This window comes from Marmota monax, unplaced genomic scaffold (genome assembly GCF_021218885.2).
Source record: "Marmota monax isolate L192 unplaced genomic scaffold, Marmota_monax_Labrador192_F-V1.1 WCK01_AAM20220418_F8-fsc00047, whole genome shotgun sequence".
Taxonomy (NCBI): Eukaryota; Metazoa; Chordata; class Mammalia; order Rodentia; family Sciuridae; genus Marmota; species Marmota monax.
Window position 1 is genome coordinate 10,569,681 of NW_026692072.1, and position 26,911 is coordinate 10,596,591.

The 26,911-nt window shown below is 57.0% G+C and overlaps 1 long non-coding RNA gene across 2 annotated transcripts; it reads left to right on the forward strand.

Moving 5' to 3' along the window:
- Positions 1 to 6,781: 6,781 nt before the first annotated feature.
- Positions 6,782 to 9,750, forward strand: LOC124099693 (uncharacterized). 2 transcript variants are annotated; one of them, XR_006854049.2, is made up of 2 exons: positions 6,782 to 7,042; positions 7,805 to 9,750. It is a non-coding gene; the product is annotated as an uncharacterized LOC124099693 (long non-coding RNA). The 2 variants fall into 2 exon arrangements; XR_006854048.2 differs by having other exon boundaries at positions 7,817 to 9,750.
- The last annotated feature ends 17,161 nt before the right edge of the window (positions 9,751 to 26,911 follow it).

Here is a 26,911-nt window from a genome sequence, read left to right on the forward strand (position 1 = left end):
CTCCCGTCCTCTTGGGGCGGGGCTGGCCTCATGCCCACTTCTGGTCCCCAGGGGCAGGTGGAGCCCGCCCTGGATCACATGGTCCCCAGCCGTGGGATGGACCTCAGTCCCCGTGGGAGCTTGTTCCTCCAGGACGGTGGCCTCAGCACCACGGCGGCCCTCGTCCGTCACTGTGCGGAGGACACACGCGCCACGCGAGGACCCGACGTCAATCTTGGTGATGATGATAGATAGCAGTGGTTTTCCGGGAGGTCAGCAGACCCTGGGCGGGGAGGGACAGGGAGTTGAACTGAGAGATCAGCCTCTTGCTCTGCCGGGGACCAAGCTCTGTGTCTGTTATTTTTAATTTGTCACAATTTCTCTCCTGCAGGCGGTGATGCTGCCAAGAGTCGAAGGGGTAGAGAACGAGGCCTCCGCCCGCGGTGCCTGGCGTGGATTTCATTTCTGCATGTTTGGCGGGGACAAGCCGAGCCTCCTGTGATTACAGCCCGGAGGACCACACGGCGGGGGGGGGGGGGGGGGCTCGCCTCGTGTTTGTATTTTAAATTCCATGAAAATATCAAAGGCATCTGTTTATGTGGCTCCACGGGTCCCGTCATGCCGGAGCGTGGTGTTGACCCAAAGTGCAGTTCCGGCCGCCCGGGGACCAGCTCCAGGCCAGGGCCCCTGTGGCCTGTGGCCTCGTGGACACAAGCGTCTTCCAGGTGAGGCTGGATCCTCGGGTGGACGGTGACATCCCGCTGCTTCCTGGGTACACAGCCGACCGCGGTGTTTACCGCAGCTGGGGCTTCGGAGGACGGAGGGCAGCCAGTTCCCTGGGCGGAGCTGAGGTCCTGGGATTTCCAAATTACAGGGTGTGCTCTTGGGGTCACGAGGGCCTGCGGTTTCTAAACCGAAGAATGCGACGTGTCCCCCAGGGAGGTGGTTGACATCTTGTGCAAGGTCACGAGCGCCGTAGCGGCAAAGGCCTTGGACTGCAAGACTTTCTGACCAGAGCACCCTCGAGGGGCCTGCGGAAGACGTGGCGTGCACCCCCAGGCCCCACGCGCACCACGTCCCCGGGGATGTGTGTGGCGTAAGCGGAGGAGGTGGCATTGAAGGAGGGGTCCTGCATGGTGCACGGGCAGCCCGGAGCTGCTGGTCCTCCCACCTGGGCCCACGCAGACTCCTCTCCCAAGGGGCAGCAGGCCAGCAGGCCACCCCTGTGGGCCCCTGCTGCCTTCCAGATGCGAGGCCCACAGGTGAACGGCCGATGTCAGCTGCCCCTCGAGGAGGTCACAGCCCATGGCCAGAGCCGGCCACATAGCAGCCATCATCCTTGCGCTCCCAGGTGAGGACAGAGCGGCCTCCCTGTCCCTTCAGTTCCCTCCCTGCAGCGGGCTCCCTCCCCCTGAGCAGACCTAGCGCCCTGTTTCTTGCTCTTTCTGTTGGGCTTCTGCGGCTTGAAGTGGCTGCTCCCCAGGATGCTCAAGGGCCACACAGTGGTAAGGACACGCACTAGAGAGGCTGCGGAGGACCTTAGTGACAGTGCTGTCAGCCAAAGCCCCAATACCAGTGGGTCATCCCTAGGCACCGAGGTGGGTGTCGTCAGATGGAAACAGACGCAAGCAAAGCCCCACACACACTGGTGGCCAGGCCCTGGCCAGTCTCACAGGCACCCGACGGGGCTCCTGGGGTCCTAGGTCTCTAGAATCTGGCTTAGAAAAGGGACTCCAGGTGGGCACGTGCTTTGGTCCCCGGGGGCTCCTCACTCCACACAGGGAAGCTGCTGGAGGAGAAGGGGAAGGATCCGTCGAAACGGCACCATCCAATATGGAGGCCCCGGAGCCTCCAACCGCAGCTGCCCACGTGGGGTAGAGCCTGGGCCTAGGAAACGCCCGGCCTTTAGAGACTCCCACTGGGACATATTACATCTCAGGAATAATATTATGGTGGTGGCTTGTTTAAATGTCCACTTGGGACACAGTCGACATGGAATGTTATTAAAGTCTGCTCCACTGTGTCTCTGTACCTTTTTTGAAAGGGCGACTTGAAAGTGGACACTGCTCCTCCTACTGAATTTCGAATTCAATTGCAGAGTCTGCTTTAAAAGTCGGCACCCAGGGCAGGGGCCTCAGGTTTGCAGGCCTCAGACGGGTGGTTCCCGTGCCACCCATCCCAGAGCCAGAGAAGGATGGACGGACGGTGGAACAAGGGGCGCAGACACAGCCACCGTAGGCCAGGCCCTGGTGGCCACCAACCTGCTGACCGCCGTCCTCCCAGACTCGGGTCACTGAGCGGTTGCATGACGTCTGGTCGACAAAGAACTGAATGTACAGACAGGCCTCGCAGGGTTACAAAAGCCAAAAAATCCCTCTTGCCGGGTGACGCCATCGCCGTCTTGCCGGATGACTGTCACATAGCGCCATGTCTTATTCACGAGCTTGCGGTGCAAACCAACCCACCGCGCTGCCGGACGGCGGGAAGCACCAAACATACAATTACCAGCAGCGCAGGGTATTGGGTAATGAATGGCTGGGCCGCTGGTTATGCACTTACCATACTTTTCATAGCTATTTTTTGAAATGTATTTCATCTACTTAAAAAAAAACAAAAAGCGTCCCTTAGAACAGTGCACTGCGGAACGGCGCCGGCCTCGTCCACCTCGGGCCCGTGACCCTCCCCTGCCCGGCTTTCTCTTGTGTTTGATTGAGCCTCCTGTCGTCTATCTGTGGTGGTCCTAGGAGCCCAGCCTCTGAGTTGCAGGTGGTGCCATCTGGGTTTGCGGAGGAGCACTCCGCGGTGTTCACAGGGTGACTGAATCGCCTAAGGACAAGTTCGCAGAACCTACCGCTGTCACTGAGGAACACGTAGTTGTGGGATTTATTGATTTAAGGATGGTTAGTATTTCCACAGGTGACCTCGGAAGAATAGCATGGAGGATTGCAAAAATAGCCAGGAATTCTTTCCCTCCCATCAGGAAGGGAAGTGTATCCAGGCAGGGTGGTGCTGCACACCTGGAATCCCAGCTCCTCGGGAGGCTGAGGAAGAAGGATCGAAAGTTTGAGGCCAGCCTCAGCAACTTAGTGAGAACCAGTCTCAAAATATAAAAAGGCTGGGGGATAAGCTCAGTTATGCAAGTGGTGGTTCAATTCCTGTACCCTATTGGCAGGGCCACATTTTTTGGACAATGGACATTACTGAATGTGACTCAAGCAAGGGCTTGAAAAGTGCTTGTGAGCTGGAACCTCCTTATTGTAGCTGCAGCAGGAAGTCTGTGCCTTGGGAAGAAGCCCCATGACCCCACTTGTTGCCTTCCTGTTCCCACTCACTCTGCATGTGATTTTGAAGTTCCTCCCATGGAGGGGTGCAGTGATTCCCCATCCCTGAACCTGGGCTGACTTGGACATTTAATAAGATCAGTCAGATGCAGTAGAAGGAGCTGTGCCTGTTCTAAGCCTTTGCTTTCTGCCAGCGGCCATGTGAGTAAACTTGAGCTACATCATCGCTGCAGGAAAGACCATGAACAGCAGAGCCAAGTCAGCCCAATTCTTCTCCATAAAGCTGTCCGAGACCAGCCGCAGCCAGCTGGTGCACTGACTGCAGATTCATGATCAAGTCCAGCGAAGATCAGTCACGCTGAGTCCAGAACATCTGAACTGCTCAATCAACCTTCAGACTTGTGAGCTAAATCAGTCCTTGTTGCATTATTAGTTTTGGGGCTGTTTGTTATGCAACAAGTGTTAACCAATACCGTCATACTGATACAGATGACATTTGAACCTGGATCTCTTGTATTTATCCCAAAACTGAAGATCTGAATCACCACACCCAGAGCTTTGGGGTGAGATGGAGAGAGCCAGCCTAATGAAGTCAGTATGATCACTTTCCTACCAGCAAGAAGAGTGGCTGCCCCATGCTAAGCCACCTTCAAAAGGCACGGCATCTGAACTTTTGGTCTCAGGATCAAACGTTAATAAGCAGCCTGTGCTGTCCTGGGGTGACAATGAGTCTTTGAGGTGTGGGCTCTGCTCTCTTCCTCATCGACTGTGATCAGCTTCATCCCTCTCTGCCTATTGTTAGGACCCAGGAAGGTGCTACCCGTCAGATCTCCTCCCTAATTACCCGTCCTGGGGGACCAAGCACCTCCCATTTTCCACTATTCTGCAAGCACCTGACATTTGCAAACCCTCCCCCAAAGCTCTGTTCATCCAATTCATCAGACTTGCTTTGGGGAGGAATCAAAAGCCTCTTTGATGATCTAGTCACCACGGTCCTCAAGGCCCTTGTCTCCAGGGTGTTAGAATAATTTCTAGATACGTACCTGGCCCATCCCGCTGCACCTCTGTGAGAGGTGGGAGTCATGAGGGGGAAAGAAGGAAGCGGGCTTCTCTGACTCTCTCTGCCTCACCCTAAGTGGGGCTCACACAGAGAGGTTAATTAAGTTTTCTGCTGCTGCACAGAGAGTTACTACAGATCTTGAGGTTGAACCCTGGACACGCCTCTGTTCTCTCGGTTTCTGCAGGTGGTAAGCCTGGACGTAGATGGCTCGGCTGGGTCAGCTCTGGGGCCTCGCCAGGCTGTAGTCCGAGAGGGGTGGGCTGCGGTCTCAGCAGAGGCTCACCTGGGGCAGAGCCGCTCGGCTTGTCCAGGTGGACGGAGCGGCTTCTCCGCAGCCCTGGGGTTGGAATCACTGTTCCTCTGCTGTCCGCCAGTCAGGCCGCTCTGGGAGCCCTGCAGTCACCCACCACATGCCTCCCTCTGTACGATTCCCAGGACGGGCAGCTTGTGGACTCTTCAAGGCCAGCGGGAGCCTCCTCTCCCCACTGGGGGCTAAGACACAGCCTCATCTCACGGAACACCAGGGGAGCCGTGTCCTCCCTCCGCCCTGTTCCCTGGTCAGAAGCCCCTGCAGGCCCTCGTCACGGCCTGGAGCCCAGGAGGTGGGATGTCACTGGGGGTCCCTGTGGAGCCTGTCCATCAAGCTGAGGCCGATGTCACACAGCAGTGGGCGCCTGGGACATCTGTGATCGTCTCTCGGGGAGGGGGTCTTATGCATGGGGCCCCTGGACACACCCACCCCGGGGCACCCAGGCCTGGCCCGGGGCATGCTCCTCAGCAGAGGCCACGATCCTAGGTCTTGGGTCTCGCGTCAGATGTCCAGGTGAAACCCCAGCAGGTTCCAGCTGAAGAGCGGCTCTCCTCCACTTAGGTGGCCATCAGTCTGTCCAATGAACACACCGAGAACCACCCTGGGGGCCCAGCGTGGTGGTGCACACCTGTAATCCCAGTGGCTCGGGAGGCTGACCACAAGTTGAAGGCCAACCTCAGCCACTCAGCAAGGCCTTGAGCAACTCAGTGAGACCCTGTCTCAAACAAATGGGGGGCGGTGAGGGGGTGGGTGTTGGAGCTGCCTAGGGGTTTGTCTGAGCCATCCAGGCAGGAAAGCTGCTTCTCTGGGAAGCCCCGGGTGAAATCCCTGGTTCCAGAAAGCCCAGAGCCCGAGGCCCTGCCTCAGCTCAGCAGCCGGAGACGGGCGTGACCTGCCGGGCACCAGACACCCGTGTCCCCGCTCCTGTCCCGTTTTCCTCAAGAAGCTCCTCTCTGAATCCTCTGGTGTGTCTCTCCTGGTTAGGGTCGGCCCGTTCGACCACCCGTCAGGCCCTGGGTTTTGTGTTGATTTCTTAGGGTCGTCATCTCCAGCGGCCACACCCCCAGCGTCACCCACTCCCTCCCCACCCGGGTGCGGGCAGAGCTGGGGACCTGGCCCCGGGTTCCACGCCCTGGGTTCAGTCCTGCGGCATCTCATCCTTCCTGCCGAAGCCCTGAAGTCCAAGTTCAGCGGACCCACACGGGACGCGGGGTCTCCGGCCTTGCTCTGGCCCCGGCACTTCCCCGTCTAGGATTCTGTGTCGGCCTGTCCTTGTCTGGGCTCTGCAGTCGCACCCCGAGACGCGGGGCTTCTCCTGGCTCGGCCCAGGGCCCAGCAGGGCTCTCAGACCCAGCGGTCCTTAAAGGCACTGTGTGAACAGACGGAGCCAAGAAGGAACAAGCGCATGGGGCATGTTTAGGAGCGGGGCAGTGTTGCCTGCTGGTTAGGGACCTGGGCGCTGGAGATCCCTGTTCAGCTCCTTGCTACCCTGAGGCCTTGGGCAGGCACTGTTTTCTGTGGCCAAGTCCACACCTGTAAGACCCCTCATGGGGTCGTTTTTTGCATTAAAGGAGTTGGATTCTCTACCGTGATTTCAGCTGCAATAGTATACAGTAAGTATCCAATTAATGCTAGTTCTCTGGCTTCAGTGGTGTTGAAAACTGGCCCAGAACCTACCTCTGGGGCTTGCAGTGTAGTGGGGAGGCCTGCCGAGGCCGTCACAGTGCGGCGTGGGATCGGAACCTGCTGTGGACCACAGGCGCCAGGGAGCTGGGGAGGTGGAGTTGGCAGACCTGGTCTGCAGGTGCTGGGACAGTGGTCCCCAGGAGGCGACATTTCAGCTGATGGTTGGGAGTGAACGGGGCAGAGGTGAGGGAAGAACTTTCCAGGCATCGGTTGGCATGAGCAAAGGCCCTGAGGCAGAACACAGGACTGAAGGAGGCCACCGGAGCCTGGAGCGGCAGGGGGCGCGGGCGGCGGAGCTTTGGATCCTTGCGTGGAAGCAGAGCGCCTCTTTCTTGGACTCCCTCAGGTAGAATTGTCCCCTCTTGTGCTCTCACAGCCTGGTTCAGGGAACCCTGTTGAATCACCACCTTGTTAAGTCACTGAATGGCGCGGAGGGTGATGCGCTGGACCGTGGCTGTCTGAGCAGGGCCGTGGCTGTCTGAGCAGGGCCGTGTGCTCCAAGGGCCTCTGGACTCCTGCCGGCCAGGCCAGCCTCCTCCAGCTCCGGGCGGCCACCCTGCCCCCCTCTGACTCACTGCTGCTCCCTCCTGGCCTCCTCAGCCTGGTCCACTTCTGCGTCCCTCACAGCCTTGGGGACACAGGACCCTGGCGCTTAGGGAGGAGGCTGGGGTGGCCAGCTGGAGCACTGGCCTATTGACCTGGCCAAGACAGGTTCCTGCTGCACAGGTGAGCAAAGCCCAGAAGGCCCGGAGGACAGCCGGGCTGTGGTGCGTGCTGGGGGCCTGGGTCCCCGCGGGAGGACCAGGCCGGGGGTGGGTCTGTTTCCTGTCGGCCTGCGGCTGCCTGGACAGGGCAGAGCTGGGTGCTGGGCCTCCGCAGGAGGCTCTTGTCTGAGCGCCTGGGGGCCTGGGGCGGAGGACGGCTGTGGAGTCAGCAGTCTGAGGCACGAGAGGCTAATCACAGATAATCACCGAGCAGAACCGACTCGGGCCAGAGGGCGCCTGCAGCCCAATTATGAGCAGAACAACTAATGACAGCCCCTGGCAGGGCCCTGATTGCTATTCTCACCCCCACCTCAGGGCTCCAGGGGCCAGCTGCTCCCCACCGTGGGGCTAGAGGCTGGGAGGCCTCCTCCGGCCTGGGGCCAGGGCCTGTGCAGCTGGAGAAACAAGCAGCCGCACAGCTGGCAGAGACCCAAGGCGGGGAACACAGCCCCAGCCATGTCCACCCGGGGCCCCAGCGCAGACCCAGCCAGGGCTCCGCCTCACCTCGCAGCCCGGGGGCCTCCCTCCTTTCCACAGCCAGGCAGGGGAGGGGAGGACAGACCGCCTGTCCTTGAGCACTTCATTACTCCAGGTAACTACAAATCTCCACACTGCAGATGAGGAAACAGAGGTTCAGAGAAGCTAAGTGCTGTTCCCCAAGTCACACAGCTAATAAGTTTAAGGAACCCAATTCAAGTCCAGGCCCCTCTCACTCCAAAGTCAGATTTTGTTTCAGAGTCTGGGATGTGCGACATCCTCGAGGGGAAAGGATGCACCGGGAGGAAACAGTCAGGTGAAGAGTTGGAGCCTCCTCCGGGTCTGTGGAAATGGCCCAGTCCCCAACCGGATACGGGGAAGCGTGGACGTGGTGGTCAGCGATCCTGACCACGGGGCAGCACCAGCCAAATTGCAGATGGCCATGAGGCCCAGCAAAGCCCAGCACAGGTCCAGGAGACCAGAGCCGGCCTCGGCTTGCACTCGGCCTAGACGGCTCTTCACCCTCAGGATGAAAGAGACAGGAAGAGGGGGGACGGGAGGAGGGAAGGATGAAAAGATGGTCTCGGGGCAGAGTTCTCAAATGAGCTGTTTCTGAAAAGCTCATTTTTCAAATGAGCTCCGCAGGGATCCTACAAGCCCACAGGTGCTCGGCCACTCAGCTGTGCGAGGCCCGGGGGACGCCTTCAAAACGGCTGACCAACAACCAGTGGACATCAACAACCAGTGGACATCATGCAGAGAGAGAAGGCCCGAGGCCACACCTGAAGTGCCCCGCCCAGTCTCCCAGCGCAGGTGGCACAGGTGGGGGGACCTGGGGGGACCTGCCAGGGCCAGGCCAAGAGCCCCTGCAGGGTGTCACAGGCTCTGAGGGAGTTGAGTCCCAAGGTCCAGGACATGCCCAGAACTGGAGCCGATGAGAGCCAGTGGGGGAGGGCATCCCAGGAATGTCCCCACCCCAAGGTGCCTTCCTTCTTGCTGGGCTCCGTGGCAGGCGGCCCCTCTCACCATCAGGCTTCTCTGGTTATTATCAGGCCTACAGCAACGGAGTCGGTCAGAAGCAGCAGAGTCACGTCAGTCCATGCCAATGGCTTCTCCTGGGTGCAGGAAGGGAGGATTCCGTTCCCTTGGCCATTACCTGGCTACCACGGGCGGGTGACAATGAGAGCGGGTCTCACAACAATGTGGACACACACACACACACACACACACACTAACTCTATACCGTCCCAAAGTGTATCTCAATCTTTTATATGTTCCTTGCATGGAGGATGTACCCAAGGCCAAGGCCACTCTAGTGTGAAGTTCAGCTGAGCTCTGGAGAGAGCCAGGCAACCACGTTCTCCAGGAGGAGGCCGTGCACAGGGACAGCCAGACGCTCCTAACACATCTTCGGGCTCTTGGACCACTGACTCCACCCCATTCAGGCAGGAGTGACAGCTCCTATATTGTATTTCCAGCCAATCTGCACGTTGTCTGTACCACTCGATTCACCAATGAAACTGCACCCTACACCTATTATGCAAATGAACAAGCCCTCTTGGGTGCTGATTGGAGAGGAGACCTCAAAACCTCAGAGTTGCCCCTGTGCATTGTGGGCTTCTGGTCAGTCTCTCAAATGCTGATCACGCATCCTGGGGTCTGTGTTCTTCAATCTCCCGCAATCTCCTACCATCCGACAGTGTAGATTAAAAGTAATTCACAAGATATGTCACACTGTCTCTCTGAAGTCTTCTCAAGTGAGTCACAGGCAATTTCACGCCATTTAAAGAAAAGAGCAAGCTCCACAAAGCCCAGGACTTGAAAGTGGCCTTGGAGCTGGGACTGGGGCCTCCGCTGGAGCAGAAGCTCAGGCACCGTGTCATTTAAAGAAAGAACCTTCAGGACTTTGGAGCGTGACACTGAACCGGACTTTGCATGCTCGTTTGAGTTTTGGAGACTCTTTAGCAGTAGTTGTTGTGCCCAAAAAGATTACTCAGAAATTGACTTTGAGCTTAAACAACCGGAGTTGAAGGTATTGAAATCGCAACCTAGTTCTCTCTTAAGGTTTCAAGTTCCATTACAAACCTTTTTCTGTTTATATGGAGCCGATTTAGCAAGCATGTCCAAGAGCTCTTTGAAGGGTATTCGGTTCTGGTTACAACATAATGAATTACACACAGCTCAGACAATTTATACTGAATTTATAAATTTAATGTTTTCACTGTCTGCAGGGGGTCCCTGGAGGGGTTACCCGGGTCCCGGTACTGTTCGCTTTCTTGATCAGGTTCCATGGGTACTCGGAACTCTTCGGAGTGTGAGGTACACCTCAGTACAATTTTTTTTCAAGTTATTTATTTGATTTTCCGTTAAACTCATTTGCCTGTTTTAACAAAATCTCCCTGGATACCTCATTAGCTTTCATATATCTATTAGATGAAATGTACAAATACCGTGAGCCCGGAATTCTCTTAAATATCCTATTACCCAGCATAAGCTTCGTAAGATTTCAACTTGAGCTCACACATCTAAGTTAATTACCCCATTGCTTTTCAAGTCAGAATGATGAGATTCTCGCTCTAGTAGGCTAACTCACCTTAGCATTACAAGTGAGCACACAACAGAAAATAGGGTAGTAGACTTAAATTCCCCCAAGTCCACCCAAACCCAAGCCCAGATCCTTCTGGAGGAAAAGATCCACACCGGCCAAGGGACCCCAGGCGCCTGTTAACTGGGGCTGCCCAGCTCCCCGGGAGAGGGACAAGCTCCATTTGGGGGCGCAGGGATGAGGACTTTCTCCCGGGCGGCTGGTTGGGTCACCTGGTGTCCCCAGAGCCCCCTTGGATCCCGTTTCCAGGTTCCATTTCATGGGGGGAGGTGCGGGCGCGTCTCCCCAGCTCTGCCTCCGGACCCTGGTGATGGATCCCTGCTGGAGTCACCTGCTCCCTCCCGCCGGCTGGAGGCCCACCTGGGCTTGCGCTTGCCTGTTTCAACTTGACCATGAACTCAGGCTTTTGCCCTTTGAACTCTGAGGAAGTGAGGAGGGTGAGTCTTGTACTGGGCGCCATCCGATGGAATTCTACCTGCTGGGCTGCAGGTCAGCTCGGATCGCTTCCCCGGGGTGCAGGGGGAAGCAGGGAGACTCTGGGCCTCCCGGAGCTTGGAGCAGGTGCTGACCGCCCCTCCTCTCCGCTGGCCAGAGTCCAGCCCACTGCCACGCTCTGTGGTGGAGCCTGCCACCGGCCTCGGGGAGCCTGCCCCCGAGCAGCGCCCCTCAACGCTCATCCCAGCGGACTCCTGCAGCCTGCGCCTTCAGTGCTGGCTGGTGGCCGAGTCCTTGACAAACTGTGGGCCCTTCACAGCTGACGACATCCAGAGAGGCTCTCCCTCTCCGCAGAGACTTCTCTCCTGACCACGCACTCACATGGCTCCTCTTGTTATTTACTCCCCCGGTTTCCAGCAAGACGGCCCATGCAGGCGGGCAGCTCTGCTACCCTGGGGACAGGAGGCGGCTGGTAGTCAGCGGGGCTTCAACACGAGTAGCAGCAGCAGCAGCAACACGTTCACTGAGCGCTTAGTATGTGCTAAGTGTTTTACATGTGCTTGATCCTTTCGTCATGAGAGCTCTGGAAGAGGAAGCTGAAGCACAGAGAGGCTAAGTAATTTTCCCAAGATCACACAGCCAGTGATGAGGTTGGCACCCAGGTTTCTAATTGTAAATGCTGTTCGTGTAACTCCTCAACTCTATGCTGTCCAATGAGGGGAGGCCTCAGGCTGAGCCCAGGGCCTAGCCAGGTAGCCACAGGGTAAAATGGGAGGGAGGGGCGTTCCAGTTGTACCCAAGGAGCAAACTTGGCAGAGATGGAGAAAGCTGAAGAGAAAAGGGTCAGAGATAAACCTCCAAGAGAGGAGTCCGTGGGGAAAGAGGCTGCTGACAGTCAGGACAGACGGCCTGCCTTCCAGGCTGCCCCAGGGCCCTGGCCTCCCTTGGTCCTGCATTCCCAGACCTCAGAATCAGTCTTTGAAAAACGTGGAACTGTCTCCACCTCCGTAGTCTTTACAATCCCCTAAAAGCAAATATTGCAAACAACGAACAGAAGCAGAGGAAGAAATCGGCACTTGGTCTGGGAGCTGCACCCCACCGCGTCCCCGAGAGCCCCCCGCAGCCCCCTCCCCAGCCAGGACTACCCACTGACTCTGTCTCTCAGGATGCTCTGAGGTCTGCCCATTCTAGAGATGGGGACGCTGACCCGGAAGTGACAGAGTTGGCTCTCCACGGAGGACTGTCACCTCCAAACCACAGAAATTCAAATCCCAGCTTTTTGCTGACCGTTGGGGATGTCAGCCTCTAGCTAACAGTCTACTCAGGTGACCAGAAAGTCATCCCCTGCTTAGTATCAGTAACGTTTGGTCGAAGCCAGCCGTTTGCCAGGTTGCCTATAAGAGGGAGAACAAAAGAAGAAAAAGGCTGAGGCTCAGAGAGGCTAAGTGATTTACCCAAGGCCACACAGCACATCCATGGTATCCTGGAGAGTGGAACACCCATCCCCTTGCCCCTGCCCGTTTCCCAGGCCCCCCACCTGCTGCACACCCTGCTCCTCGGAGACACCCGCCTGGCCTGCTGAGAAAGCCTCTGCAGACAGATTTGGATGTGTCTCGCTCTGCCTGGCGTGCTGCTTAGTGATGGTTCTCAGCCCGTGTGTGGGCTCCTCCACTCCCCCGTCTTCTATTTCTTTCTGCGCCCCCAGTGGGCCCCCAGCACCCTCAGCAGGTGTTCGACAGCCAGCAAAGGAGTGAGGCGCCGCCATCTGCAGGGGCCCACCCCCACCCAGTGCCACCCGGGCCGAGCAGGTGGGGCCTGCAGTGAGCCCGAGGGCACCTGGACTGGTGCCCGCTGGGTGGACGGAGAGGACTGGCTGCCTGAGGAAGCGGTCCCCGGCCGCTGTGCCCCAGAGCCGGCCCTGGCCTGTGGCAGGCCCTCAGGTCCCTGCCTCATCCTGTGGCACTCAGGAACTGTCCTGCTCCGCCGAGGGCACAGACCTCCCCAGCAGGCAGGCTCCGGGGCCTGGGCCCCCCAGAAAGGAGCCCCACACGGCCTGGACGGCCATGCTGGACAGGGCGCAGCGTGGGCTTCTGGGAAAGGAGACTCAGGCCTGGGCTTGCTCCTGGGGACAAACTGAGAGGGCCTGGTGTCCCCAGGGAGTCCCCATGGGGCTTGGGGGTGCCAAGCATCGCCCCCCTTAGGCGTAAAAAGACTTCCTGATTTCTGTGGCCCCGTGAGACCCAAGTTCCCAAACACCACTCTGCAGGCTCTGCGTGGGGGCGGGGTGCTGCCCTGTAGATCCTGTCCAGCCCAGAGCTCCCCGGGCCTTGGGGGAGGCCTGGGGGCCTGTGTTTGCAGAGCAAGCCCCTCCCCGGGGCTGGAGGCACCTCTGCTGATCTAGAGGAGGTTCCGCGGGCAAAGCTGGAGCCGCCATCTCCTTGCAGAGACCCCCAGCAGGGCCTGCGGTTCCAGAGGCAAAGGCTAGATGTGGCAATGGGTCCCCTTAGCCTGGGGCTGGCGCCTGGCCTCTCCCGACTCAGTGCCATGACCCAGGCTGTGGCTATAGCCAGAGGAGGGGGCCGTGCTGGAGAGGGGGCTGGCTGTCTCCCCGGGCAGCCTGTGGGAGGACTCGGATGGGCCTCCTCTGCTGACAGGAGCCCGGGTCCAGTGAGGTCCCCACTCACTGCGACGCCAGGAGCTCCGTCTCAGGAACAGTGAGCTCCAGCAGCACAGTCTCCGAGACCCTGGGAAGGACCCCGCAGGACCTGGGCTCCCTCTCTGCCACCTATGGTCAGGACACGGGGTCAAATCGGCAGCGGCCACAGCTGATGGTTGCGGCTGCCTTGAGCATCACCGTCCTGAGGTCCCACCACGGTTCGTGTGCAGCCTCAGGGCATCGCGCAGACACTTCCAGAGCCTGGATCTGGCAGCGTCCTAGCATTTCCCACCTACGGTCAGTCCTCCGCCCTCCCGCTCCATGGATGCCATCAACTGCAGATGGGCACCGAGTCCATCTGCTCGCCGCTCACAAGCCAACACCTGGGAGGTGAGAATTGGAGGGGAAATCAGGTTTACTCAAGGGTCAGCACCCTGAGAAGGAGACAGGGAGGTGTTACCCCCAAAAAGACCATCTCAGGGAACTTGGTATACAACGGCGATCACACAGGGAAGGAAGGAAGCGCAGGGGACAAGGGACAGGGAGAGAGCATGCCAGGCAGGGTGCCGTCGTCCAGGGAGGGCTTTTCTTTTTTCCGGCCGTAACATTGCAATTGACCTTGATGTTGGCTTCCTGGATAGGCCCTGTACCCTTTTTCTTTTTGGTACCAGGGTTTGAACCTAGGGGTGCTCAAGGACTGAGCCACATCCCCAGCCCTTTTTATTTTTTTTTATTTTGAGACAGGGTCTTGCTAAGTTGCTTAGAGCCTCGCTAAGTTGCTGAGGCTGGCTTTGAACTTGCCATCCTCCTGCCTCAGCCTCCCAAGTCCCTGGGGCCCCTGCACCTGGTTAGTTCCTATAACTCTTTAGACAAACATGACTTTTCTGCACCTTAGACCTCATGGTGGTTCACACGCGGCTGCGCAGGACTGGAGACTGGGGCGGCTTTACCCCTCGTTACTGGAAGGTGGCCATTTAGCAACCAGCACGCTCACCACTTAGGGGCAACTGTCCTTTAGAATTTCAAATGCTGGGCAAAAGGGGTGGGGAGCAACTCCCCCAAAGGACAGCTGCCAGAGGAAGCCACTGTGACCTCAGGCCACTTTATCTGAGGGACTGGCGAATCCACCGTCATCGTTACCTGCAGATACTGAGAGACAATAGTATTTATGTAAAATCTGCTGCATTAAAAAGCCCTCACAGGGGCCGGGATTGTGGCATGAGGCCCTGGGTTCGATCCTCAGCACCACATAAAAACAAAATAATGTGTCCACCTAAAACTCAAAAAGAAAATACATAAATAAATAAATATTAAGAAAAACCCACAAACCCTCACAATCCCCACAACATAGAGTAGATATTCCTGTTACCTCTGCTTTACAGATGAGGAGACCAACACGCGTCAGTCCCGCGCTGAACCCCTGGCTGCCCCAGCCCCATGAAAACCTTCCCGACTCACAGACAGCTGGACATACCAAATGAGCCCCACGTCCCTGTGTGCACCGGCATTCCCCCCCAGAGGGCACATGGCCAGGCCCTGCAGGGAGGAAGTGTCCAGGTGACCCCGCCAAGCCACCAGGAGGCTTCGCTGCTCCCGAGTGGTTTCTTCTCAGTCTCCTCGGTGAGTTCTCTGCTCTAAAGGGCCTTGATGGGGAAGGGGGACAGAAGAGGGGGCCGGGGGACCAGGACAGGTGGGGATTGGGGCAGCAGGCCAAGCCAGGACCCAGGAGAGGCACCTTTCAAGGTGGGGCCCTGGGTCGAGCCCGTGGCAGCCTCAGTGTGCCTTCGTGACCACCCAGGAAGGCCTCCCCAGTGACAGGGTGTCCGAGGGCCCAACCTCTGGGGCCCCCAGAATCAGCATCTGCACTTCAGTGAGGGGAAGGAGGGTGGGAGGGATGATGGATGGACGAATGAACAGATGGATGAATGCATGGGCAGATGAATGGAAAGACAGATGGATGGATGGATGGATGGATGGATGGATGGATGGATAGATGGATGGATGGATGGATGGATGGATGGACAGTTGGACAGATGGATGGGTGGACAGATGGATGGACAGATAAATGGATGGATGGGTGGACAGATGGATGGACAGACAGATGGATGGATAGATAAATGGATGGATGGATGAATAGATGGATGGACAGACAGATGGATGGATAGACAAATGGATGGATGGATGAACAGATGGATGGATGGACGGACGGATGGGGATGAAGCTGGAGGCGAGAAGTGCAGGGCAGGTGAGTCTCCGCTGGGAATATCTGTGGGTTTCCGTTTTTGCACTTGACATTTGACAATCACAAATTGTGTCTTATTTCTTCTCCTCCTACTTCATCTTCCAACCCCTGACGTGACGCAACACCCACATATACTCACACAGACAGCACACACCTACATACAGACCGCAGCCACCATAGGCAAATGGCACGCTCCATGACACAGTGACACCCATGCACTACACACACACACACACACACACATACACACACACCTGTTTCCTTACAAATGCACATCTTCCCAGGCACACATGGGACCTCACAAGCGGCCTCATACACATAGAGGCAGACATGCATTCACGGATTTGTGAACAGATGTGTGGCCACTTCAGGGACACACACTTCCAGTCACCGTGTTCTTCCTCTGCTCTTTCCCATTACTTTACAAAGTGCTTTCCTGTTGGTTCCCTGCCTGACCTTTTAGAGGGCGTCCTCTGCACTAGGTAACACACACAAAGATGCCTAGGACTCACCCTGCCCGGCGAGGCTCCTACTCCAGTGCAGGAAACGAGAGAAAGTGACAATCAAACCTCCTGGGATCATACAACTCGGAAACTGTTTCTTGAGCATGTATTTTGTGCTGGACCTGCGTTGGGCTTTGGAAAGGCAGAGGGAAGTAAGGTCCCATCCTCCTGGTCTCAAGGAACTTGCAGACTAAGGAGGAGAGAGACAGGCAAAGACATAATACCTTGTCCTGATGCACACGGGGCAGTGGTAGCCCAGAAAGGGGTGATGAACGCCTCTGGGAGAGAATCAGGAAGCACATCAGTCTGTGCCAGCCGCTGTAACAAAATTCCTTTATACTTGCAGCCGGTTCTACAGCTGGGAAGTCCAAAATCACCTGCAGACTGGGTGTCTCGTGAGGGCCTGTTCCTCATAGATAGTGCTTCTAAGTGTCCTCAGTGGGCCTTACCCTTGAGGGTGGATTCCTCATAACCTAAACTGCCACCTTTCAAAATTGTGGCAGTGGGGATTAGATTTTAGGAGCCACACGATGGAGAGCACTCAGACCACCAAGGAGCGCTCCACCCACCGCAGAAGGCTCCACCCACGGCAGAGGGCTCCACCCACGGCAGAGGGCTCCACCCACGGCAGAGGGCTCCACCCACCGCAGAGGGCTCCACCCACGGCAGAGGGCTCCACCCACCGCAGGCGCTCCAGGCTCCCGGGAGAAGGTGGTCTGGGGCTTGTGTGATGGCGAGGAGTTCAGTAAGGACCTGTAGCAGGGTGGCATTCGTATGCAACAAGAGCAGCGGCCTCACCTACTGGCGCCCAGTCTGGGCCTGTAGTGACGGTTGTGCTGGGCTGGGGTCTGCCATAGAGGACGCTGGAAGGACGGACAGAGGGAAAGAGCAGCGTCTCCAGTTGACACTGCAGGCTAAGGAGGCTCCTGCTGCCCCTGCTCTCTGAACGCCAGGCGGCTTGCTAGTGGCCACATGAGTAAAGCTCAGGCAGCTGTAAGGTGTCACTGCTGGGAGTGATGATTAGTCCTGCAGTCAGCTTGGCAGGGCTCTGCCTGGGTAATCAGCAGCTCAGCAGGCCCCGGCGGGGGCATTTGGGCCTCTGAGGCTGAGCGGCCCCCTTTCCAGCTACCGCCCCTCCCCCGCTCTGCCTGGGTCCCCTGCGCGGTGGCTGGCCGCCAGGCTGTGTCCAGAAGCCCCCTTGGGGACGCCCCCTCTCCCTTTCTGGTTCTTACCACCATGGCCCACCCCCAGCCATCCTCTCATTAAGCCACCCTCCCCCTCCCACTGCCAATTATCTCTCATCAGGCAATTAGCGTTTCCTCCTCCTCTGAATTTCTCCTTCCCTGGTCCCTGGTGGTGCAGGGGCTGAGTCACTTTCCTAAAAGGAGCTTTGTCAGAGGAGCCCTGGCGCCACCCCCGACTAGCTGTGTGATCTCAGGCCGACCACCTCCCCGAGCCTCAGGTTCCCGTCGGTGTGGGGAGGGCGGTGCTAACCCAGAGAGTCATGGGTACCAGGAGCTCTCTGCCGGCTCGGGGACTCCACTGCTTCCGTGTGAAACAGGGGGAGAGGTTAAGTCAGAAGCCTCACACTCCTGATGCCCGAGGGGCAGACTTCGCCATTTCCCCACCCCAGAACCTCACCTGGCCTTCAAGGGCCTTCCCAGTCCAGGGCAGGGGCCTGGGCGCCAGCAGGGGGCAGCACCCGTCTTAGTCACCTGGAAAAACATCGGGGGACAGTTAGCAGGTGTCAGCAAGTGTTTGTTGTAGGAAAAAAAAAAAAACTGGGACGCTTGGGGCCCAAGGTCAAAACTCATTTGAAACCCAGGAGGCAGGAAGGTGGAGCCCGGGAAGCCCCAGCTTAGAATAAAGATGGTCCTCCTTCACAAAGTTCCACCATCCTGGTGGCCTGCGTCGGCCTTCCGTGGTCCCCAGGGTGCAGAGGAGGCTGCAGCCTCAGCAGGGGAGCTGGCAGGACCCCCTCCCTGGAGACGCTTCCCTCCACCTGCTGGCCCTGGGCTCTCTGCCTCCCTCTTGTCACTCAATAGGAGTAGGAATCCAAGCTGTTCCCCTCCCCGTCTTTGTTTGCCTGTGTTTCTCTTTCTCTTCCTGCAATAATGTCTGTCTGTCTTTATCCCTCGGGGGGCTCCTCCTGGCTCTGTGCACCTCTCCCCACCTCTGCCTCTGCCCGAGCTGGTCTGTTCTGCCTCTCTCCCCATAATTAGCCTGGGTTGTAGCTCTCACACCCTGCTCTCCAGGCAGGGGCCGCGGGGGGCGGGGCAGGACAGGAGGGAGCCTCTTTGTAGCCTGCAGAAATTGGGCCAATTAAAGAAGGCGCTCAAGAAACCCCACAAGAAGAAAGCAAAAAGAGCCCCCGGTGAGGAGTCCAACTGGAAACAGAGGAACAGACTGAACGGGCTAAACAAGCAGTGACTGCGGGTCCAAGGTCACGGCCTGGCCTGGAGGGGGTGGTTTCCCTCCTCCCAGACCTCTGGGGGGGTGGCTGCCTGCTTCTTTGAGTGGAGTGTCCCCGCCTCAGCTTCTGTCCCTGCCTGCTTCTCTCCTCTTCCCTGGAGGTAGCCCGGGGGCTGCCGGGCCTCAGGGGAGTCCTGGGCTTCCTCCTGCCTCTCGTCCCTCCTCACATTCTTGGGCTGAGGTGGCAGCTGCCAGACGTGTCTGTGTCTCCTGCAGGCCTGCTGGGAGCTGAGAGCCAGGAGAGGCGGGGACAGGCATCCCCCCCTCCAAATCTAAGGCCAGGTTTCTTCCGCCCTCCATCCCCAGCCCAGGGCCTGCCCCTTACAGGCTCTCCTGAGCGGGGGACAGAGGGGCAGTAAGCTGGTGAGCCTGGCACCATCTCTTCTCCAAGGAGCTCAGAGTCCGGGGGGAAGCCAGCCGGACAGCTGTAGCCACCAGCAGGGTCTCCCAGGAGGGCCTCTTAACTCAGATGGGGACCCACCAGGAAAGGGCTCCTGGGAGCCATCTCCCCAACATGCCGTCTACAAAGGGAGTCTGCTCAGAGTGGGCGGGGGCTGCGGCTGCCTGGAGCAGGGGGGCACAGAGGGACCATTCAAGAAAATGAGAGAAAATGAAAATAAGTCCTTAGAGAAGAGGTGGGGGGTGAGAAAACAGGGGGAGCTGCTCATAATCCAGAACAAGGAGCTCGGGATTCATGTCCAGGACCCTGGGAGCCCCTCCTCTGTTCAAACCCCCAAATGGCTCCCTAGGCATAGGAATGGCTCCCAGACTCGGCGCTGACGGCAGCTCCCATCCTTTTGTCCCTAATCCTCTGCCTCTTTAGCCTGGGACGCATTAGGTGCTAAAACTCTTTGCTGGATGAGCGAGTTCCTCAAGGCACAGTCCTTGGCTGGTGTCCCCGGGAGGCTGGGCGGAGGCCTGGCTTCCTTGTCCTCTCTCCAGCTGCTCTGCTCTTGCTGCCCCGTCCTCCAGCTGGCCGGATTCCCTCCCCCAGCCTGGATTCCTATGACTTGTGTGCCTTTGATGGCTTTCCTTCTAGAATGGTCTCCCTGTTACAGCACTAGGATCTTCTGAGAAACTGAGGCAGGGCAAGACCCCCCTCCTCGAACCCTGATTCTTGCAATCAAGTCAGAAATATTTCAGACACTCCGCTCAGAGTAACAGGCAGGAGTGTATTGAAGGGACAGGAGAAGGGAAAGGGGACACTCTTAAGGGACAGAGTGGGTCCTCTCAGAGAGGGGGGAGACGAGGTGCCTCTCCGGCACTCAGTGTATTGTGGATCCCAGAGAAGTTTCCAGAGGGTTCACCCAGGTCCACCTCTTCATTTGACTGACAGCAAGATGACATCAGACTTTCAAATCCTTACTGCCGGGACAACTCTATGTCACCTTGTCCCATGCTGAAGAGTTCTAGTTGGATTCTTAATCATAAATTCTTACAGATTCTTATTTCCCTGAGTTTTGAGATCTGGTCTGTGAAAAGGGTCATGAAAGTCTCCCCCTCAAGGTGAAAGGGTAAAGTTTCTAAGCTGCTTCTAAACTGCAAAGCCTGAGTTAAAATGTAAAAGACCGGGCATTGTAAAGTTCCTAAGCTGCAAGGCCTGAGCTAAAAAGTGAAGGACTAGGTATTGTTAAGTTCCTCTGCTACACCCAGAACCTGAAATTCCTGAGGCAGTTAAGACAACACCCTACTGGCCATTTAGTTGATTAATAGCCTAGGGCCCTGTGCAGCTTGTCACGTAGGCATACAGGGCCCGAACCAATCAGTTTGAATGTGTACCCGGCTTAGGAGTGACCAATCACCCCCGCCCGTCCTGTTCCCGCCAATAAATGTACTAATCAAGTTTAAGAATTGTTGTTTGATTTTCCCGCACCTCATGATGATTTGTCCTGATGTATGCAAAGCCTCCGCCCTCCCTAAAAAGTGTACTTAAGCAGTGCTCAGCCCCTGCTCGGGGCTCTGGGCTGCTCTCCCTTCTTGAGTGAGCACGGAGCCCCAGCGCACTGGAATGGATCCCCAATAAATCCCCTTCTGCAATTGCATGAGTCAGTCTCTTGGTGGTCTCTTCCTCCGACGCTTCGCCGGACCCTTACAAAGGTAACTTGGGTTTCTCTTATTGACATTATTTGGGGCCTGCATTTCTCCTGCATTTAATGGGTAGTTTACTGAGGAATGTACCATATCCTGTCCATTTAGGCCAGGCGGGGCACAGGTACATGACTTCTTGGAAGAGAAGCTGGTGGGGTCAGCACAGTGGGTCCATTTTATAGAATTATTCCCTTAACCTCATGTTTGCAACCGTTCACACCTGTCTGTCCCTAACGTACCCAAACCTTACCCGTCCATCAAGCCCCAGTTCAAACACTGCCTCCTGCACCCGGCTTCCCCTCCCCCTCCCCCCAGCCTCAGAGCACATTATCCGGGCCTCTCTACTGTGGGCCACCCGGCACTGTTGTGCTACCCTGGCAGCCCCCTCAAAACTCAGCCTCTTTAGGGCAGAAATCTGTGTCTGATTCCATAGCTCTCCGGACGGTGCCAGGCCCCTTCGAGGACTGGAGGGAGGGAGGAGGAAGGGCAGAGGGGAAGTGAGAGTAGACCCGTGGACGTGGGGGGGCCATCAGAAGCCCCTGAGGCTTGAGTTGCTCTAGATCCCGCCAGACCTCCCTTCTTCCCTGCCTCGGCTCCGTGCTCAGGGCTGCCTGCATGCTGGTTCTGCCCTTCTCCTCACACCCCATCTGACATGAACCAGAAACCCTGACTTTCTTCTTTCACTGAGACTTGCTGCAACTCCAACCTCAGTTTCCTCCCAGCCACAGAATTGGGTGGATGGATGGATGAATGGTGAATGGATGGATGGGTGGGTGGGTGAATGGATGGGTGGATGAATGGATGGATGGATGAATGGGTAGATAGATGAATGGACAGGTGGATGGATGAATGGTGGATGGCTGGGTGGGTGAATGGATGGGTGGATGGGTGGGTGAATGAATGGATAGATGAATGGGGATGGATGAATGAATGGGTGGATAAATGAATGGGCAGGTGGATGGATGGATGAATAGTGGATGGATTGGTGTATGGACAAATGGGTGGATGGATAGATGAGTGGGTGTGTGGGTGTGTGGATGGATAGATGAATGAGTGGATGGATGGATGGGTGGATGGGTGAATGGATGCATGAATGGGTGGATGGATGAATGGTGGATGGATGGGTGGGTGGGTGGATGGATAGATGAGTGGGTGGGTGTGTGGATGGGTAGATGAATGGGTGGATGGATGGATGGGTGAATGGATGCATGAATAGGTGGATAGATGAATGGGCAGGTGGATGGATGGATGAATGGTGGATGGATGGATGGGTGGGTGGGTGGGTGGGTAGATTGATAAATGGGTGGGTGGATGGATGGGTGGGGGGTAGATGGATAAATGGATGGATGGATGAATAATTGATCGATAGATGGAGTGACTGACCCAATTAATGGCTAAGAGGAAACTTTCCAAGAAGCATGAAGGATAGACTATAATAATGTGATCCCAGATTTGGTGGAGCTCAATCAAATTCTGGCCATGTTCTAATTCATCCACCGGACATTAACAGAGCACCTATCATGCATGAGGCACCATGGTCGACCCTGGGGATCCTGCAGTGAATGACCACAGGGTCCCTGCCCTCCTAGAGCTTAGCCTCTAGTGAAGGAGAGAGACAGGAATCAGGAATTACCAAGATAATGGAGTGGGATGAGCATGAGGATAGAGAACAGGCAGGGGCTCTGGGCTGCTCTCCCAGAGCAAGGGGACGCCTTTTGGGAAGGTTTGGGAAGCTTTCTGAAAGACACTGCAGTTGTGCCAGGGAGAACTGGTGAGTAGGGGGGAGGGGAGGGAAGGGAAGCAAGACTGGCAGGGGCACAGCGTGTGCAAAAGCCCGGGAGGTAACAGCGCGGCAGATTTCATTTTGGAAACTAGAGAGGTCCGTTTGCTGGAACAGCAAGTGCTGGGGCCAGAAGACAGGAGCCAGGTCCTTTACCGCTGTGGCCCCTCCATAGCCCAGGCTCCAGCCAGGAACAGGGGACCCTCAACAGGTTCTCGGCAGGGAGCGATCTGATCATGAACTCAGGAAGATTTTAAGTTTTTAAAAAAGTCTACTGAAATGTTTTCTGTTTGTGCACAAGGATTATTTCTTCTGACGTTTCCCCATAAATAATGCTGTGCTAAATCCATAAACCATCGGGGAAATTAAAAAGCAGGGAGTCTTGCCCTGCTTTCCCTGGGTTGAAAAGCTATAAGAACAAACCAGCGCAGCCTCCTACCCCAGATTGAAGTTTCTCGTTGACCAAGCTGGTCTATTTTTTTTTTCTGTTTCAGTTTAGTCTAAAAATGACTCCATTTCGTATTTTTAAGCCAAAAGGTTAAGAGTTCAGAAATCAAAACTCCCGTCCTTTAAGATAATACTGTGTTTCACCGAAGAAAAATAACCAGAATGTCAAAGCTTGTTCTTTTGGTTAAATGATCCGTTTTCTGGCGTAGACAGGCGTTCACGGTAGCTCTCAGGAACCCGCTGAAGGCAGGATGGTTCCCACGCTCATGGAAGGACCACAGCCAAGAGCTTAGGCAAACACAATTTTAAAGTGAGCATTTGACTTTCTGGTGCAGCTAGAAAAGTAACCAGAAAAGAGAAAAGCTCTGGGGGCAGGGGGGCTCCCCCCATGGAGACCGACAGCTCTCTACTACAGCAGGTGGCCTCCTTCCTCCAGTGGCGTGATGGGGCCCTGGCTCTTCATGTCCCCGTCTGTACCTCAGTTCTTCTTCCTGAAGTGCGAGGTGAGGGGTCCCAGGCTGTCCAGGACTGTCTGTCCTCCCCGCCCCTCCTGGCCCGCCTGCCCTCTGGCTGCGGATGTCCTGGAGGTTGGGAACATGAAGTTAGCCGCAGGCGCGTGCATTTTTGAAAACCCAGCCATTTAAGGAAATCATGTCTCTTAGTGAACACTCAAGACTGCCCCCCTTTGTCCCCAAGGGAGGCCGTGGTAGTGCTGGGGGTAGAGATTCCCTTTAGGTGAGCAGGGCCCCAAAGGAGGGGGAGAGCGAGTCTTATCCAGGCCTCCCCTCCCCAGAGGTCTGTTCCCCGCCGCTGAGACCCAGCCAGACCCCCGGGCTGGGCTGCCTTACCAACGGTGCCAGCAGGAAGGCCAGAGCCACCTCGGGCTCTGTGGAGCGGTGGCTTCTGACTTTGCATGACTTTTTCAATTTTTACATTTATTATGAACACACGCAGGAAAGCATGGACTCTCCTGGCATATTTTAAAGTCTATGTCTATTTGTAAAATAATAATAATAATAATAATAACAACTAAGGCTTGCACAGTTGCCACCCAGCCTAAGGCACAATCCGGATGCCTCCCGTGGCGCTGTGGCTCCTCCTGCCCGGGTCACCCACCGGGTTGACAAGACCAGGCCCACTCCCGCAGAAAGAAGTCGCCGGGCTCTGCGAGCAGGCGCCAGGGGGCTGGAGCGGGCAGGCTCCGGGGCGTCTGGAGGGCTCTGGAGGGCTCTGGAGGGCAGGAGCCCAGTCTGCTGTCGGGGTCAGAGGGTCCCAGGTGGCTGGAGGTGCCCTGGTAAGTCAGCTGCATCTGTTCCGAGACACGGCACAGAGGACAGGGAGCCTCGCCATTTGTGGGGACCCCCAGTGGCTGGGCCTATGGGAGCAGCTCACGGTTCCCCGTTGGCGTGCGGAGCCTGGGTGTCGCGTGTTTGTGTGCAGACACTGTGAGGTAGACCTCCAACAGCAGCCCCACCGCCACCATCGCCATCGTGTCTGTCCCCACCCTAGGCAGCCGAGTGGGAAGTCGCCTCTGCTCACGTGTGTGGGTGTGGGTCAGACGTGGGCGCCGGGGTGCCGGCCAGCAGCCCTGAGGGGCGAAGAAGGGGCGACCGAGACCCCTGGGCCCTGCGGCCCCTGCCCTCACAGCCCCCAAGGGAGCGGCTAGCGCCCAGGCCAGCAGGGACCCAGAGCCAGAGGTAGCAGGGCTCAGGGCCTGGGCTGCAGGGGCATGACCATGGGGCGGAGCCACCCTGTCCTGGCGGGGAACAGCGTCCTCCCAGCAGCTCCTGTCCCTCCCGCGAGGCCTTCAACTGAGGACTCCTTCAGCCGTGGCTTCCTGACCTGGGGACAGTTGTGACCGGCCTCGGTGGCCTGCAGTATGGACTCAGTTTAAACTCTGCCAAGCGGCTGGCACGCAGCTGGAGCTCAATGGATGTCGGTCCCCTGTCTCCCTGGGAAGGCCTGAAGCCACAGTTAGCAGGTGGCAGAGAGCAAAGGGGAGACCCAAGGGTGTGCCCTGACCTGGGCTGGCCCTGATGCTGGACGGGGAGCAGGAGGCTGGGCGGGGGCAGAACAGGTGCGGCCCTCCCAGGCTGCCCAAGGGTCTGTCGTGGACTCAGGGCTGCTGCGGGGGGCGGGGCAGGGGGACAGGGACGGGACCCCAGTGTGCAGGGCAGGAGGGCGAGGGGAGGAGGGGAGGAGGGGAGAGGCATTACGGAGGAGGAATGAAGGAAGCACCTAGGGAAGCAGGGAACAGAGGAGGGGACATAGTGGGGGACAGAGGCCGGCAGGGAGCAGCCACCCTGCACCTGCCTCCTGCTCAGCGTCACCCAGGGGGGAAAGCAGAATGGACAAGCGGAGGACCACGGGCCACCCTCCCATGCCCAGGGGTGGCCCATGGGTGGGGACTGGGCATGCTGATCTTGCAGTAATCCCCATGGCCCCACAGAGTGACCTACCACCTTGCACTCGGCCCATTGGGAATCATGGGGACCTGTATCGAGCTGGATCCACTGCCATCTGTCCCCAAGGGGGTCGGTGACATGATGCCTCCCTTCCCTGGACCTCAGGGCCAGCTGCCAACCTCACAGAGGCTGTGGCCAGGGACCAGCTGTTGGGCTTCCCGCTGTCAGGCCTGTGCCCTTGGTGTCCCCCACGCCCACCCCTCACTCTATTCCCCAGCCCTCGGCTCACTCAGGGACCGTCCCCAGGGGCCTCCACATCCTGCCCTGCTCCCAGCTGCCATTTGCTCCCCACTTTGGGGACAAGCAGAGGGAAAGAGCAGGAACGAGGGCACCAGGAAGTCGGGGTGTGTGGATTTTGTCACCTGGGTGGAGAGGACCAGCTGTCCCTTGTTACCCCTACTCCCCTTCATCCTGATGAGTGGCACTCCTGACTTTTTGGAAGGCATGTGGCTGTTGGGAATAAAAAAAAAGACATTTCCCAGGTTCCTTTGCTCAATGTGATCATGTGACCAAGTTCTGACCAATGAAATAAGTCTGCAACCTGGGGCACATTTTCCAACTCTTGTTCAACCTTGTTGCTTTTCCTCTTTGGAATGCAGTCATGATGGCTGCAGCAGGGACAGCTACATTGGCTCATGAGGCAGAGTAGCATATCAAAGATGGGAGAGCAAATCAGGAGCCGTGGTCTCAGATGACCATTGAGCTTGCATCCAGCCCAGGATGCTTTCTCTGTTTAACAGAGAGAGAAATTTACTTGCTTAAACCACTGGCTTCGGGGCTCTCTGTCACTTGCAGAAGTTTGTAATCTTAACTGGCAGAGTCTCAAATTTGCAGTGTGACCTTGGACAAGTCACTTTCATCTCTGGGTCTTAGTTGATTCTTTTGAACAACGAAAGTTTTGCACTTTTAGAGCATCTGAGGACCTCCCTGCTCTGACATTTTAAGGTGAGTACCCAGGGCAGAGGTTCATTGCTGGGGTTAAAGGGGCACCTAGGGGACTGATTTCACAGACTAACAAGAGACTAGAAGGTAAAGTCACTAGAGCCAAATGTCTATCAAGACTGAGAGAAGGTAACAAAAAAGTGTCTCACTGAGGCCTATAGACACCTGCCTGATGGGGGCCGGCCCACCTCTCCCCCTTATCTCCTGTGATTCCCTCCCTCCAGCCACACTGGCCACTTTCCTGGGCCCCAGGCTCCTGTCCACCACAGGGGCTTTGCACTTGCTATTCCCTCCCCTAAAATGCTCTCCCACTGGAACTCAGGCCTCTGCTCACCTGCTCACTGTCACCTCTTCAAAAACAAAAAAAAATCCCGCCTCCCCCCCCCATCAGGCATTGCACCCTCCACCCATCACCGTAGAGGTGAGAGTTCTTCACAGCACTCGCTGGAGCGCGAATTCTCATTCTCTGCTAGTGTTTTTCTGGCTTTCCCCAATAAGATGCAAACGGCACGAGAGCAGGCCCCTGTGTGTTAAGGGAGCACCTGGCGTGTGGTAAGTCTCCATGAAGGATTAGGCCAGGCGGGCGGGAGGGCCCGGAGGGAATGGAGGTTGACTGGGGACTGAGTGTGCTTAGGTGAGTCGTCTCGCTCTCTCCTCTGGCCACTCTCAGGTAGAAGATGTCATCCCCCTTTTCAAATCTGGAACCGAGGTCATAAGAT